The 14,473-nt window shown below is 42.7% G+C and overlaps 1 long non-coding RNA gene across 1 annotated transcript in view; it reads left to right on the top strand.

The window, feature by feature from the left end:
- LOC122632255 overlaps positions 1-14,350 on the top strand; it is a 31,438-nt gene extending 17,088 nt beyond the window's left edge. Inside the window, exons 2-3 of the long non-coding RNA XR_006327844.1 lie at positions 74-735; positions 14,212-14,350. This is a non-coding gene — a long non-coding RNA (uncharacterized LOC122632255). The remainder of the gene's footprint in view (positions 1-73; positions 736-14,211) is intronic.
- Positions 14,351-14,473: the final 123 nt, after the last annotated feature.

The raw sequence follows: 14,473 nt of genomic DNA on the forward strand, positions 1-14,473 counted from the left end.
CGCTTATGGGGCGACCGATAAGAAAAAAAAAAGAACCGGAAATCCGACGTCCCTTTTCTCTTATCTGTTTCAGACGCGTCGCACTGTGTTGTTATGTGTTGTCATAGTTATTTCATTGAAAAATTAATTTCACCGTTTTCGAAACTTGCACCGATTTCTGTCTGTGAAACACAAAGTCTGAACAACTCCTCTTAAGTTTTGCCGAACCCAAAAAAAGAAAAAGGAAAAAGAACAAAAAAAAGAAAAAGATTTAAAAAAAAAAAAAAGAGAACAGACTCGATTATTTAGAAAACTTACTTTCGAACGTGCTTCGTTTCAAAATTACGACGAATAAGAAGACGACGAGGAAGAAAAAAAGAAGACATAGGAAATCAAGAAAAAATACGAAAAAAGCACAAAAAAAAAGAGAAGAAACGAAATTTAAAACAAAAGCATTGCCTTAAGGAAGAAGGAGAGTATTAATACCTACACCGTCGAAGGAACAAACGAGAGACAAAGGGGGGATAAAAAAAGGAAACAAAAAAAACACTTTAGACGTCTACAAAGTAAATTGTAAAGAAATGACTAAAGTATATTTTTAACAAGTTTTGAGAAACTTTAGATTTTAAACGTAAATTTTAAAAAGCGAAAAATGAAAAAAAACGATAAAATTCTTAATAATTAAAAATGTGATCTAAAAGTCGTTGCTACCAAGAGAAGCCTTATGTCCTTGTTTCAATTAGTTCGGTTCCAAACGTAAGTACTCATCAAGTTTGATCATTATAATTATCCCTTTTATTATTTCTATACGATTGCACGAAATAAATTTTCTATTGTAATTATTAATTTATACATGTTAATGCACATTTACGTATCTAAGTAAGTAGATCCGAGCTCGATTCGACGTATTAAATAACGCAAAAGAACGAAAGACTTTCCGCTGTTTATATATATATATATATATATATATATATATATATATATATACACACATATGTATTATACATATAGGTGAATAACAGTAGAATCGTCGAAAAGTCTATTGAAAGGAATCGATCGATGAATGAAAGATAAGATTCATCGTACGCGCGAGCGACTCGATAAATCTTCTACAAAATTCTATGCACTTCTATTCTATCGCGCGTATAGAATCATAGTCGCGTAAAGCGATCATTTTACAAGTCGTGCTTTGTAATAACTACTCTCTATCGGCCTTTATCATCGTCGGGGTGGTAACGCCTGTAACGGTTATTGTAAAACTCTGAGGTAGCTAGAGTATACTTTCGCACGTCTAACTATGTATCTACCGTGACTCTATCTTTCTATCTCTCTCTCTCTCTCTCTCTCTCTCTCTCTCTCTCTCTCTCTCTCTCTCTTTCTCTCTCTCTCTCTCTCTATTTCTCTCTAGTTCTCAATGGTCTTCCTCTATGGTGCTTATTATATAGTAGAACGGTTAAGCGCGAAAATGTCCATAATAATGGCAAGCACTATAATCATCGGTGTTACCTCGTGGCAACGCCATTAGGCGTATTATTCTTATGACTCCCGGATTATTAAGTAGTATGCAAAGACGCATCTATCCATCATTTCGCGACGGCGTAACGGCAGTGCCGCGAGTTATCGTTCTATAGTTATCGATTCAACGCGTATACCTTAAGAGAGTTTCTAAAACGTTCTTATTAACTTGTTGCAAGAATATATATATACATATGTGTGTGTAGAGAGAAAGAGAGAGAGAGAGAGAGAGAGAGAGAGAGAAATAGATCTTATCTGGGATTTCGAGAAATTACAGAGATAGGTTCGTAACTCTCGTGTCAACTGATATTTACAGGGAAAATATTGAAAAAGTTTTCCTTTCTTTTTTTTACGAAGTAAGTACCGATGATTTTCCGAGTTTTCAATATCCCCCGAATGGGAAATCACGATAGTATTAATAGTACCAACGGGAAAAGAGCGGCGTAGTTAAAAAGAGTGAAATAAAAGAAGAGGGAAACGCGATGATTCCTTTTTTGGTTCGACCAACGACGAGAAAATAAAAAAAAAAGAGAGAGAGAGAGAGAGAGGGAGAGAGAAAAAAGAGGAAAAAAAAAATAGATGGAAAATAAAAAACGCGAATACATATACACACACACATGCATATACAAAGTGAACGATCACCGGAAACAAAGAGCTGGCTTTGGCGTCGAAATCATTCCATTCGCCGAGCGAACGATGACGCACCCCTGCTCGGGCGGCCCGGGCTGTTGCAACGCGATGACTGCGGGAGGAGAGTGGGTGGTAAAATGGGGGGAGAGGTTGGAAGGGTGAGTCGCGAAGAAAGGCTGCGAGGGGTGCGGGCTATGAGGTGTGGGTGGGTGCGCTGGGCTTCGATTTGAAATTTCCTATTTCCCAACTGGAGGCTCGCTTTCAAAATGAAACGTTGCATGCATCGAATGACGGGTAGAAGGGGGTGAAGGAGGGTGAAGAGGGTGAAGAGGTGGTCGGGAAGGGGGAGGGAACAGGGAGAAAGAGTATGAAGAGTAACGTACACATATATTTAAACGCACATATACATACACACAGATAGCCGGTTTTATATAGAAACGTTCATCGTAAAAGGATCGTGTTCGAAATCGTGTTCGGCCATGCGAGCGCGAGTATTTTTTCGATGATTTCGTCTACGGCGTTGGTATGTGTGTAGGTACGTACCTACATACATACGCGAGTAACGCAATCATCCCCTTTAGTTACGTTCGAAACGACGAGAGGGTGGCTAAGGGAGAGGAGGAGGAGAAGGAGGAGGACGGTGATCGAGGGCGGAAAGGCGTTAGGGAGCCCCCGCCCTTCTCGATCCTCGAAAGAGGAGGTAGTATGCGTTGTACTAGTAGATAGTACGAGCGTCGCCGTTCGTAAAGTGTGTATGTCTATGTGTATGTGTGTGTGTATGAGAGAGAGAGAAGGAAGAAGGGAGGGTGTAGGAGAAGGATATATATAGTGGAGAGAGGATACCGGCGAGGGCGGCGCGCCGGCGGCCGCTCTCGCATGCATTTTTTTTCCGCACCTCGCGTATTGATCCCGGAGTCATTCAAAATGGCGGCCAGGGCCGAGTCAGCCAATGACTGCCTGAATCGATGACTGCAGCGAGCCACCCTCGGACTGGCCAATGGGAGGCCGCCGTACGGCGCTCTCTGCGGGAACCACCACCCCGATTATGCGAGACACTGGCCTAAGCCACGTGCATGTGTGCGAACGGGCCGTCTGTACATACACGCTAACCTTTAACTGTGTACGTTTCCGGCCCGCTATCGCGCGCGAGCCTGGGCTCGAGAGCTCGTCGATGACCCGGGCCACGTCGATGATTTCCACGGAAAATTCCTCCTTCCTCTCGTACCGCTTCTCGTACTCTCGTCCTCCTCCTCCTCCTCCTCCTCCTCCTCCTCCTCCTCTTCCCCCTCCTCCTCTTCCTCTCAATCTCCCCCCTCATCCTCTTCTCCCTCCTCTCGTCGCCACCCTTCGCGAAAAAGGCAAAACTTGCGATTGTTACTCAACCGAACGCTTACACGTATAAGCATACTCGAATCCACGCGTTCTCTTTTTCTTTTTTATATATTGAAAAAAATAGCTCATGGATTTATCCATGATACTTTTGCAAATTATTATTATTTATTATTATTGTTTAATCTGTTTTTCTCTTTTTATTGTTATCTTTCATTTTTCATTTTTATTCTTTTCTCTATCTCGATTTTATTATGATTATTAGTTTACTTTATTTCGACTATCTTTCGTTAGACTTTCAACTAACATTTTATTTATATGTATGTTTTTTTTTTTTTATTTGAAAAGTTTCCGATTAATTTATCTCGATCAAATACTTATGTCAATGATCGCATGTTGATATTAGAGGGTTAACGATCATTACTCGCGGCCTTGGTAACAATTGCTCGAGATCATGAGAAAATACCGATCATAAATGTCTACTCTACTGTCAGTCATCGATTGCTTTTCGTGGAATTCAATTTGCTGATGATAATTATCGAAAATTCGCCAAACAAAAGTATTTACGTTTTACGTCATACATTTTTCTCGAACAAGTAAAGTATTCACTATGAATTCTATCTGTCGAGTAGAATATTTCTTGGAAATAAAAGAAAAGTAATCACGTCAAGGCCGCGCAGACGTTGCTCGAACTTTAAAGGCGCTATCTTGGTCACCTTGATCCTGGATGCGCCAAGAGCTTATCTTATCTTCTCGGTCGCGCCTAACAGTTAAAAATGAAGATACAAGTGAAAACGCATATGAATATTTTCGAAGAAAATTCTTTTCTTTATTAAGCCGCTCGATAGTAATAAGATATTTATTGTATCGAAAACCAAACAGAAAGAAAAAGAAGCGTGTATCGTTCGAATGATTTTTACGAATTTCTTTGTGTATTAAAATAGACGAAAAAGAGAGAGAAGTAAATATTGTCGTATAAAAAGAAAGATAAGTTAGAGACTCGAAAAGAAAATGAAGACTAGGGGGTAGGGAATCATTGAAAATGAATGATTTTCCTTGGTACTGATCGTCCTGGAGCTCTTTGTGCACGGTGCAAAGCAAAGAGAATGTCGAAACTCGCGCGAAGCACGAGGCACGATTGCATCATGGCCCCGGCACAACGTGCTGCATCGTGCGCTCTCTCGCGTTGCATTTGTGTGTGCATATGTACTTAGATTAGCTCCTATTGACACAGCCACAAACGACGACGGTGATGGTACAGTCGGGAAAAACGCGAGCAACGCGTTCCACGAACTAGTCACTTCTCGTCTATCGACTTGCGAGTCGTTCTCTCATCGAGTAACAATCTGTTCACTTCTCGACGAGTGCCCAATTCAACCTTTGATCTCGATCAAACGTGCCAAAAAATTTGATCGTGCTTCGAGGAAAAAGAAAAGAATTTCTCTGATCTCTCATCGTTCTTCTCTTGTACTTTCTTTCTTTTTTTCTTTCTTTCTTTCTTTCTTTCATTCATTCATTCATTCGTTCGTTCATTCATTCATTTTTCCTTTCTTTCTTTTTTTCACGTAAATTCAGAATCAACGTAAATTCGTAAAACACAAAATAATATAAAAAACAAAGTCGACATTATTTTTTCATCTCGTTGCGTCTCGTCGTCATATTTCATTTATTCGTCATTTATAATGTACATATATAACGTTGTATTTATCATGATATGGGTAGTCATCGAGCTAAAAAGAATATTTTTCTTCGATATATTTCGCGAGATAACAATTAATTTAACACCAATTAAATATGCTATCGAGATCAGCATCCGTTAACGCGAAATATTTAATGTAGCTAAATTTGGAATAGAAACGAACTCCGCTAATCATCAAAGAGTGAGTTCGGCTCATGTTCGCTTGCTACTCCCCAATCGTCATTAATGCCACCGACCATACAAACGGACCTAACAAATTCATGAAGTGTCTCGTTGACTCGCGTCGAGTTTTGCGGATCGTTGACTTTCCCGACGACAATTAGGCACTTCGATGACTTCCCCTCCTGACTTCTAATATTCAATGATTAAAGAACAACTCGCTGAGTACACACACACACATATATATATCTATATATATAAATATATCTTTCAGCGATAGCATGTCCGATAATTAAATCAAAGTTTTTCAAAAAGTCATTACGAAATACTCTGTATTCTCCCGCCCACAAGCTTCACTAATTAGAATCACCATCGTTATTGTATTTCATCATATTGCTATATAACGACGATGATTTATAAATGCCCTCTCCCCCCTCCCTTGTTCAACGATAAGAAGCCTATAATTACAATTAAATTAATAAGTCGCTTATTCGTGGATCGCGTATCTTTCTTTTTCTTTTTCTTCTTCTTTCTTCTTTGTTTTTCCTTCCTTCCTTTTTTCGTACCTTCGCGAGAAAACATCAAAAACAGGTTTTCTGAAAAAGGTCGGGAAGGGGTGGGTGGGTGGTTTTGAGCTCTCTCAGAGAGACTTTCTGACTCAACTGTACTAAGTCCACGACGGAGCGGTTTTTCTAGCGCGAGCAGTTTTTCTATTAAGCTTCATTTGTTTCTTTCATTGCGTAATGCGCCGGACGCGTCGCTCATTTCATCCTACTACCGACGACTACTACTCCTACCGTTAGAATTCTTAATCCAGGCCGCAGTTTCGATGGCTTGCGCGGTTCTGCGGGCCTTCCGATTCGTCGATTCGGTCTAGATCGTTGATAATGGTCTCAACGAGGAAATCTCTACATAGAAAATAGTGGATCTCGAGAATCGAGATGACGACACCGAGCAGAGCTCTTTACCGAAGAAGTTTTATAGGTGAAAACGTGATAATCAAAGTACGTGACACTGAGACGATCGGATCGGATATTGTCGGGACAGGTAGAGATAAATCCATTAATTATATCGAATCAATTCGTATAATGAATAAAACGAGTGAAAAAGAAATTCGGTAGCCAGCGCTATTTAGCTTACAGAGCGTAGAGTTTCCTACATAATCGATATCCCCGTCAAGCTTAGCATGGACAGAAACCTAAGAACGAGTCACCCTTTTCTGTACTCGTTTGTTCTCTCGTTCCTTAATCCTCCACCAGGCGTCACCTCGACTCGGGGTAGTATTTCTTAGATGTAGGGATTGAAAGAAAGGTGCTTTCACACGGCTCCACGATCGAACGCAAACTTTATCGCATAATCAAAACGTTGTTTTTATCCTTTGAATATTTCAAGCTAGATTAAGGGATATCGAAGATCGAAAGCATTATTTTTATCATTCGATTGTTAATACTATGATAAAAACCATTTAACATTTACTAAATCATTATTATTTTCTACATCATTGGGGGTCTTAACTCGAGTGCCTCGATGTAATTTAAAGGGATCGATATAAACGGAAGTTTACACGTACAGTAGAAAATCTTGATAAGTTTGAATCTCTTTCGATAATAAAAAAAAAAAAAAGTGAAAAGAATGTTTCGAGGAATCCTTTCCTACGAGAACGTGTTGCAATGGGTCTGACGAAAAGAAAAGAATATAATTGGGCGAAGACGTTATCGTTATTGTACCAGGTGATTTCCGAGGAAACGACCACCCTCGCTTTCGCAAAGACAAAACGTCGTCATCGTCGTCGTCGTCGTCGTCGTCGTAGTGGCAAAGTGTTTCTAGAACGTATCGTCGGCAGGTTTGCGAATAAAGGAAAGAGGACGATCAAAAGTAGGTAGGATCGGGGCGAGAAGACAAACGTCTTCCTACGCAAAGAGCACATAGTCGTTATCGGGGGATTCGATCGAGTCGATTCAAGCGGCACACGTTGCAACTGGCCGTCAGCCGAATCGTGCAAGCAAGTGCACGTGCGCGTACACGTCGTACGGTACCTCTCCTTCTCCAAGTTCCACGTCCTTCTCCTCTTGTTCGGTCGTTCGGTCGTTCTCACTCGTGCGGCGAGCCCGTTGTATTTCCTTCCTTTTCGTCCAGCTGCCGATCGGGATCGAGGGTCGGAATCGGGATCAGGATTGGGATCTCGAAGGATAACGCCTGACGGCCGATCCACCCACCCCTTTCTTTCGCGAGACACGATTCTCACCTGTTTTTGTCCAAACCAACGTACCTAAGATATAAGTAGGTAATACGTATATACATGTAGGTATGTAGTAGTCGGTGTGTATATATATATATATATATATGTATATATATACAAAAGCCGGTACTTCATTTGTAATTTAAAGCGAGCCTCGATTACCCAATACCCTCTCTCCTTCAAAAACAACCTATGTAGGTACGTACTTACTTATTTTCGTGGCCCGAGAAAGAATGGCGCACACTCCACCCACGACGAACGAACCAAGACAGTACCGAATCCTTACTTCGTGGGCAGCCTGCCGCGACCGGAAGTTCGATCGCGATCACGCTATACTACGCGGCTGGATACTTTCTTTACGCGTATTATTCCTCATACTATTTCGGCCGAGGGAGAATCTCACGAAGAAACCTCTTTTTTTCGCTTCTTGCTCCCCTCCCGCCGCCTGTGGCGTTTTCGATGCACGTTGTCGACTCTACGCCCTCCATCGATCGAAAACGTTTTCGCGATAGGCACGATACTCCGGAAGAGATACCGCAATGACTTGTGTACTTACATACAAAGTAGGAGATTTTTTTTTTTCTTTTCTTCTCTGTTTCCTTTCTTTTCTTTTCTTCTCTTTTCTCTCTTTTTTATATTTTATTACTCGTAATAATCAGGATATTCAGCACCTCTTCGTTTATTCATTGAAAAGAAAAAAACAAGAAGCGTCCTTTCTCAAAAGAGGACCGTAAAAATGTAGCTCATTCATGAAAGAGCCAACAGGTAAACACGCGGTAACCATAAAGTCACATCGTATTACCGGAAAGAGAACGGCCATTCGTTCGGAAGAGACCCAGCAGGTCAGTGGATTTTTCCTTCCGCCTTTCCGAGCTGCTACCTCATTCGTTGACTTTTTCCATACGACGAACCACCCTCGGCGTTCCGTATAAAGCGAGGCGAGGCTAAAAGAAAAAGAGAAAAAGAGAGAGAGAAAGAAAGAGAGAGTGAGATAGTGAGACAGTAGGGAGGAGCCGAGTGTCGCTTTTCTTCGCGTCTCTTTCTTCTCTTGGAGTCTTTCAACGTCGCACTCTTTACGGGGTGGACAAAGGGTGGTGTAGGATAAGTACGAGGGAGGGTAAAAGAGAACGTGCGTGTTGGTCGTGCGTTGGAAAGCAAGTGGAGGTAAAAAAGGGGAGAGCGAAAAAGAGTAGAGTCGAGTAACCGAGGGAAAAAGAGGGAAAAAAGTGAAAGAGAGGGAGAGAGGGTCGTTCAGGCAATCCACATTTCCACGTGGCGGACACGTGGAAAAAAGGACAAGGCCAGCGTAAAAATGCGGCGCGTGGGGGTTGGTCGTGCGGTGGGGATGAAGCGTGTCGAAAGAAGGGAGAGAGAGATAGAGAGAGATAGAGAGAGAGAGAGAGACGGAGAGAGAAAGAGAGAGAGGGTGGCTCGCGCTCGGTGGGAGAAAAAGTTAGAACGAGAGAGATGGAGAGATGGAGGTACAGAAATGCAGAGAGAGAGAGAGAGAGAGAGAGAGAGAGAGAGAGAGAGAGAGAGATGGAAGAAAGAGCGAGTAGAGTAGTTGCGTGGAGGGGAGAGACGCTCAGTGGGAAGTGGAAGGGATGGAAAGCTCCCTCGATAGGGAAGAGGCCACCGCGCACGTTAGACGAATGCAAGTGGAGACGCTCACGGTAGGAGGTGGGTGGCAAGGTGGGGAAGAGGTGAGGAAGGCAAAGAGAGGGTCATGGAGAGGGGCGCGTAAGACGACCGAGCTAACCATCGACCACCCTCCACACCACAAAATGAACATCGACTCCGACTCTACCTACAAAGTCGACGTCCTTTAACACTTCACGGCTGGACACGAACCTCCTCCTCTTCCTTCTTCTTCTTCTTCTTCTTCTTCTCTTTCTTCTTCTCTTCCTTCTTTTAATTTATTTCTTTTTTTCCGTTTTACTTTCCTCTTTTTCTCATCCACTCGAGATTCGAGATTCGCCGAGAGAAAAAATTTCTTCCCCTTTCTGTCAGAGAGTGAGCCAATGAAAAAAACGTCTTTCTAAAACAAGGGGGAGGTCGGAAACGAGTAGGGTGCTCGATTGGAAGGGGAAAAAAGGCTATTTTTTCTTCTTCTCGCTCGTCCCCACTCCCCCGCGGTACGATTAGTCATGCTCGTCTTGCCATACGGGGCACAGCGTACAGAGGGAGGAGACCATTTTTATACGGTTCTCTCCCTTCTTTTTATTTCCACCTCGGACCTTCGCTACGCACACCCCCTTTTCTAAGAGCTCCCGCACAATTTTTCAGTCAGTCGAACAGCTTGCCTCGTGACGTTCGCATGCTGCCATAACTAGCGTACTTTTTTAGTTAAATCGGGACATATAAGAGAACCTTTTTCTACGCGCGTACATTTATATATTTATATACATAAATACATACATGTATCTGAGAGATTTCTCGGAGTAAGTCAAAGCATCCGTAAAGTAGCATATAAAAGAGAAACGACGGGAAAAAGGAGGACTCCTTACTGAATTTCCTTCTTCTGCGAGCGTAACTCGGAGTGTCGGAGAAAGGAAGAAAGACGGATAGATAGATACATAGATAGATAGATAGATAGATGGATAGATAGATAGGTGCAGAGTGCGAAAGTGCGATAGGTAGAGAGAGGGAGAAAGAGAGAGAGAGAGAGAGAGAGAGAGAGAGTGGAAAAAGGAAGGGAGAGAAGGGTAAGCGCGAGTGGGGTAGGCGAGAAGGTAAGCGCGGGGGAGGAAAGGAGAAGAAATTAGAAAAGGAGAGATCTCCCACTCTCTTTCTCACCCCTTATACGACGTTTACCCCCGTTCGAGGCGTCGACGGAGTCTCCGGCTCCCACCCGGCGGCTAAGGGTAGTTTGCGTGCGGCGGGGGAGGACGGTGGTGGCGTCGTCGGCGGCGACGGTGGCGGCGGCGAAGGCAAGGGAGAGAAAGGTCTGAGGAAAGGGGAGACAGAGCGCGCGCCACGCTCCTACGTCGTTTGGTGGGGGCAAAGGAAAAGAGGGGTGGCTTGAAAACTCCTGTCCTACGACGTACTCGGCTTTTTCCTTCTCGGCTAGGTGGATTTTCGACCTGGAAGGATTCGTACGAGGCTTAAGCACGGTCCAGGGTAGCCTGGGCCCTTGCCCAGGCCCCGTGGACCCGACTCCTACGAGGTTCCGATCGAGTAAGAGGGAGTACGAGGGAGTCGAAGGGAGGCGAAGAAAGGCGAGCAAAGGCGAGCGAGGCGGCCAGAAATTTCGCGACCGCGCACCACCTAAGACAACGCCCCTACCCGAACACGCGTTCTTTAAGGCACGAGGGGGTGGCTTTTAGTCAGACGCACGCGGTCTGAGAAGCGCGCCACCACCGACCCCCGACTCGGAGAAGGACTTAGCGTTTCTCGCGAGCCACAGACCTGAGTCAGTTTCGGTTCCTCCTCCGTCAAGGACTCGAACGCGGAAGAGGAGAGACCTTTTTCCACCGTCGTCGTCGTACGTCGTCGGGAGTCGCGTCGTTACCGTTCTAGTAGTCGTCGTCGTCGTCGTCGTCGCCGTCGCCGTCGCCGCCGCCGCCGTTGTCGTCGTCGTCGTCGCCGTCGCCGTCGTCGCCGTCGTCGTCGTCGTCTTCGCCGCCAACGTCTTTACCAAGGAAGAACAGTGTCTTGGCTGATACCGAACGCGAGAGAGGTGTTTGCCATTCTAACCCCTGACCGGAGAGAACTGCCACGCGAGAGTTACATCGGCTTATATGCACCGACAGTATTTACCTTCGTCGATTCCACGGACCCACTGATCTCTAGTAAGAGATCATTCTTGGATTCTTTCTACTTACTCTACGATCGAGTTCTACGACTTTATAGGACGCGTTATTATCGCGCGTTTATACTCTTCGACGCGCTTCCTCTTCTTCTTCTTCTTCTTCTTCTTTATCTTCTTCTACTTCTTCTGCTGCTTCTGCTTCTGCTTCTTCTTCTTCTTCTACTTCTACTTCTACTTCTACTTTCTGTGATCGTTTCTCCAGTGCGCGACACCAAGCTCAAGAAAATCCGTGCGACGCTAATACTCAGTGTTACTACTTACTCCGTTCTTATTTTTCTTCTTCGTCTCCTCCTTCTTCTTCTTTTTCATCATCATCATCATCTTCATCTTCATCTTCATCTTCCTTCTCTTTTTTCGTACGAATTTAGTAAGTTTTCCCCTCTTTCGACCGAACGTACCACCAATCCACCCCCTCTCCATCCCCTTACTCACGGAGCCTCTCTGACATGCCCGGTACGTCAGCGTATTAGCTTGCAGTGTTCCGTCGCGATAGCGAACAACTCGATCCTTTCTTCATTCAACAAGATCGGACGAATACAAGTGCCTTTAAGAAAATAATGGGGAGCGGTGTGTGGAGGGAAAAGACTATGTTCGAGAAAAACACTTTATGCGTGGCCGAAAAGCTAAGTGACGAGATCAGCGATCGTGATTGATAGGAATATCTAGGGAGAAAGAGGAAAAGGATGAAAACGAGATAAAAATATAAAGAAAGAAAAAAATAGAAAAAGAGAGAGATATATATATACGTATAAAAAGAGAGAGAAAGAGAGAGAGAGAAAGAGAGAAAGAAAGAGAGAAACAAAAAGTGCAAAGTGCGTGTCATTGTTTCCTCATCAAAAGCGAGAAAAATACGAGCGACAAGTTACTCCGTGCCGGCGGGAAAAATCTTCTCTTATGTCGAAATTTTCTCATTCGTTGAACGAAATTCGACGATCGTTATGTTATTTCTTTCAATAATAATAACAACGTATAGTGTACGATCATTTAACGGGGTGCGAGCATAAGTGTCAAAAATGTGACGTCTGTTTTATTTGTTCCGAACGAAAGAGATAAAAGAAAAGTGAAACGTCAACGTAAATTCGTTCAATTTACAGGATTCTCTCGTGCTCGATCTGTTTTATTTTACTACTTTCTTTTTCTTCCTTTCCTTCTTTCTTTCTCGAATTTCTTGACATCTCTCTTTCATATCGAGTATCGAACGTGAACGTATGAGGATTCCTCTTAATCGTGCATTATCCTTTGAAAATAATCTGTGTACGTTTGAAAAAACAAAAATTATTCGTGAGTTATAGTAAAGACGGAAAAATGCTATGCGACGGCAACAGGCATAAGTTACGCGTATTTTGAAATACATATCTGCGTTTTAAAAAATGATCGCACGAACGAGGTGAAATTAAATACGCGTGTGTTTGATGTTCGAAGGAAAAGGAGACGACATCAAAAAATCAACTTGATCGGTTGAAAGTTTTCTGAACGATAAAAAAAAAAAAAAAAGAAAGAAAAGGAATCTCACGCGCCGTCAGAAAATTCGTATGAAAATCGTGTCGAACGGTTAGTTCTTTCTTGTTTTCTTATTTTTTTCCTTTTTTTTTTTTTTCTTGGAAAAAATTCTTCGCACAAAAATTTGTTCTATATGCAAACGATTACGTTTCTTCGAACGTCTATCTCCTGTCACGCGTCCAAGGATGGAATTTCTCGGAATTGGAAATAATATTCAAAGTGTTTCGTTTCAACTCCTTCAATGAACCTTAGTAAATTTCGTGAGGTTACTGTCAATTAATAAAAGTTTCGTCAAGGATTAAACTACGTGCGATTAAAGTTCGAGAGGATCGTGACATTATCGCGAAATATGTGCTCTCTGTGCGTCGTCCTTTTCTTCTTCCATCAACAAAAAACTCATCCTTTTTCACGTATGATAAATCCTAGTGTCGAAAAAGTGCGATGACGGGCTCGGATCTTGGTGCATCGGTTTTCTTCGAGATATTTTTCTTTATGCGCGTTTTTCTTTTTCTTTTTCTTTTTCAAAATTCCGTTGTCAATATCGTAAACGTTCGTCGACTAGTGCGTGCTACTAGAAGACGTGCAACACGAAAATAATTTTATTTAAACAGGTTAATAATCGGTGAACAGATCAGTGCGCGATTATACACTTGCCGGTTGAGAATAAATGTGGCGTAAGTCATTTGAAATTTGTTTTAAAACGAACGAAGGATTTGCGTTATCGTTTTACATGTTCATCCATATTAGTTTTATCATTTATCTTATTAATCCTACGAGCAGATTTTTATGTAAGTAACGTCGCATTGTTATTGTTATCGTTATTATTATTGTTATTATCGTTATTGTTGTTACCGCCGTTCGTTCGTTCGTTCGTTCGTCGATCGAGGAACATTTAAAAAGAAAATCTGTCAACTTCGAAAAATTTTATATTCGTTCTCTTTATTTTTATGTCGAAGGGATGAACACGAATAAGTGTATTACCTGTCTATTCTCGTCGGCTTGTGTATAATTTAAGGGTTTTCTCGTCGAATCGAGCTACATCTATTTTAATAGATCACAGTGAAAGCGTAAATTTGCGAGCGCGAGTGATCATCGGACGTTTTACTCTTTTTCTTAAAAAAGAAGAAGGACTCACTTTTGACTTTTGGTGACCGATGCGAGTTTGTCAATTATATTTCATTAAGAGATACGAGGAAAAATATCTAACGCGATGTGTTCGTTGATTACGCTTTATAATCCGAATTAATTTTAAACGCATGCAACGCGTTCATTAATTTATCTGCTACGTTTATAAGATACGCCGGTAGGTCGACGAAATCGAATGACGTTTCTCTTTCTTCTGATTTGCAGCTTCGAGCGGGAGACGCGTTACAGCGAGAAATTCCCGCGCAGGAGAGGAAGACTGGACAAAGCGGAAGAAGCAGAATAGGACGAGCAAAGCGGAAGAAGAAGCGGAGGAGTGCGAGTGCGGAAGAAGAAGAAGAGCGAAAGAGAAGCGGAGCGATTATAAGCGGGGTTTGGAGTTGTAGTGATCGGCAACGAATATAAAAATAAAGAGAAGGAGGGAGGGAGAGAGAGAGAGAGAGAGAGAGAGAGAGAGAGAGAGAGAGAG

This window comes from Vespula pensylvanica, chromosome 10, assembly GCF_014466175.1.
Source record: "Vespula pensylvanica isolate Volc-1 chromosome 10, ASM1446617v1, whole genome shotgun sequence".
Lineage (NCBI taxonomy): Eukaryota > Metazoa > Arthropoda > Insecta > Hymenoptera > Vespidae > Vespula > Vespula pensylvanica.